The sequence below is a fragment of the Magnolia sinica genome, chromosome 10 (assembly GCF_029962835.1).
Source record: "Magnolia sinica isolate HGM2019 chromosome 10, MsV1, whole genome shotgun sequence".
NCBI classification, from domain to species: domain Eukaryota; kingdom Viridiplantae; phylum Streptophyta; class Magnoliopsida; order Magnoliales; family Magnoliaceae; genus Magnolia; species Magnolia sinica.
Genome location: NC_080582.1, coordinates 48,108,229 through 48,111,490, shown reverse-complemented (window position 1 = coordinate 48,111,490; position 3,262 = coordinate 48,108,229).

The following is a 3,262-nucleotide window of genomic DNA, read 5'->3' as shown; positions in this document are numbered from 1 at the left end:
GATCCCACTTACGGATACGCAAATGGTCTCGGAATACAATGATTCAAGACAGGTGTAACGCCCTGAAATTTAGGGGTCGAGCATAACTCAGCTCCGGAGTTCAAAAACATCACTTATGCAACATATTTAATGATGGATGTATGTTGTCTGTATTAGTGCATAAAACATGGAATAGATTAAGCCAAAGCACAAATATAATTCAGGGATAAGTGAAGAAAGCAAGCGGAAGACTTATAGAAATATATGTGTACAAGTGCAAATCCCTGAAATACATATACATAGCAGGTCGTAATGAAGTGTTATTATCAAAATTACAAGTATCAAAATTACATCATTTAATTCCCAAAAATGATCCCAGAATCCCGCGCATCAGAACAAGGCTCGCTAGAACCCGTCTGAAAACTGCATATAAGAGAAAGCAGACTCATCATCATCCATCTCCCACTCTGCCTCAGAAGTCGCATCCACATCTGCAACATCAGAACCTAAGACAAAGTCTGGTGGGTGTTTAACACCGCCCCAAAACGTGGGAGTGAGTGATCAACTCAGTGGGACAATAAAGCACAGGATAACATGTTATCAGTTCAATCAAGCAGTAATGATAAAGCAAAATAAGTAAACATGTCCTAAATACTCTTATTAATGCAAGGATGTATGCAAAATGATGCGTGCCCTCACGCATACACCCTCAGCGTCTTCATCTTACGTTACACATGACACCACCTCAAAGTGCGCCACATCTACAAAACACATGCAAATGCGGTGCATGAATATGATTACCAAGTTGTTATTAGTCCTTTTCATACAGCAGGATTGGGAAGCTAAAGTACCTTCCTCATATCACCATCCAAACAGTGATCCATTCTAGGGTCGTCAATCCTAGACATCTCATACGATCATATGGTTGTAGGTCGTAGCAAAGGGTTCGTCACCAATCAATGCACGCCTATCACACCTTTATTACCACAGTTCGGCTCGTCACCTCAATGTGGTATCGAGGTATGCTCGAGGTCACTACAAAGGGCTCGTCACCAATCAATGTAGGCCGACAGCACGAATATAGTGTCCCATACCACCATAATTGGCTCACGAGTTTAGTTGCTCACTGGTCACTGCGGGGAGGCTCGTCACCCCAACGTAGGCCGACAGCTCGACCACGGTGTCCCATACCACCATGTCCGGCTCATGAGTCTTAGCGGATCAAGGTACCAAGGTTAATAGGATTTCATTGGTAAGTTCGGTACCCTAGATTCAAGCAGTAGTGTCCATTACATGGTGAACATACATCGGATAATCGGGTTACTTGACGAACTCGACTCGCACGAGCGCACATTGAGTTGAACGACATAGAGTGCGCAAGCACTCCACGTGGCCAAACCACTGCCGACAACTGTAATACGACTCGGGTTTGTCTAATCACGTCCTTTGTGACGAAAGCGATCTCAGCCACAACCTTAAGGCATATTACCGATTTCCTGGACTATTCATAGTCCCAAACACATTACCCAGCAACAGATATTCGTATTAAATGTAGAATAGTAATGGAACAACAACTTCAATCATGTGGTACTCAAGCATTTGAAGAATATCAATTTAACATGAATGTAAGCATAAGTAAGACTTGAATTTAAATAACAAGGAATGTAACTAACATGAAGGAAATCATACACATCAATAGGAGTGTTGAGAATCACTTCTCAACGCCCGCAAATAGTGTAATAAGTTACACTTTAGATCATTCAGGCATTTCTATAAACACTTAGAATACATAATATAACATATATGACATATGTTGAAATACACACATTTGGACGATTCCCTTTACCAAAGAGTTGTCGCACATACATCTAGCATAAGTACACGACAAATAATCATGGCAATCACATGTTCATATTTTATACGCATACGGTACTTTATACATACACATATAATACACAAATCTCAATAAAACACATGCATATCAGGAACACAAAGTAAACATAACATTTGGCATGTGAAATCTCATCCATAATAAGAATAAATCATTCACTAGCATTGAAAGCCTTGAAAACCATAACCTATACACTTAAAGTCTGCACCTTAAGCCAGAAAAGAACACCGAACTGATTTCAGACAAGTTGTCTTCGTCAACGGCGATAGAATACACTAAAGCAAGGATAAAAATGAGATACAACAACACCAAGACTATTCTAAGCTCTAACACAGATTAGGGTTACGTTAACTTACCCCAAAGATGAACTCAGAATCGTCGGAATAATGATTCAAAGTGAAGGTTCAAGGACGAAGAAGAACAGGAAAGAATCTAAGATGATTCACCAACTTATCTCTCACTTTCTCTCTCTTTTTCACTCTCTCACTTAGCTAGGGTTAGAGAAAATTCGTATTGAAAAGAGAGCTATGGTTTAAGGACTATAAATAGGTCTAAAATTGATGAAAATAACCCCAGGGCCAAGGTATACTTAGATTATAACCAAAGCAAGCCTCTCTCGATCCAACGAAGCACTTCTAGTGGGCCTAAAACCACGAAAGGTCGGATTTAAGCTCACTAACCATGGATCTAGGTCAGGCTGAGTTTTCGTACCGACCGGCTCTTCAGATCAGCCATGGCGGACCACACTCAATTCAACGGTCACTGAATCTCGATCAGGTCCACAAGCACAAGGACATGCCTGGGCCACCTTCCCTGATCAGAGGGTGAAATTGGGTCAAAATCCAACGGTCAGATAGCTTAAAATCATCGCGCAAGCGACACGACTCAGATTTCATAAAAGCTTAATAAATTTCCAACCGTTCTCACACTCTTCACTCCGGACTCAATCAAATCGACCCAGAACATCACATGGACTTGATTTTTGAGGTGATAGCCAAGTCAACATGGTGACCAAAACAGCCTACGATCATCGCTATCGGACTTACGACGCGCGGTCCAGGTCCAATCCAGAACTTCCAAAAATTCTCCAGAACAACTGGATTTAGCGATGGATCCCAGATTTCAGAGTAACATAGCGCTAACTAATCTACAGGTTTTGAGTCATGCAGATCCAATTTAAAGTGATTGATGCAAATTTCACAAGCAATCGTGTATAGCACTAATTACCCCAAAAACTACTTAAGGAAAGATTAGCACAAAATTTCCCGGGTCATTACAATCTACCCCCCTTAAAGAAAATTTCGTCCTCGAAATTCATACCTTCTCATATTCCTCAAGGATCTGAGGGTAGCTCTTTCTGACCTCAGCTTCAGATTCCCAAGTAGCCTCTTC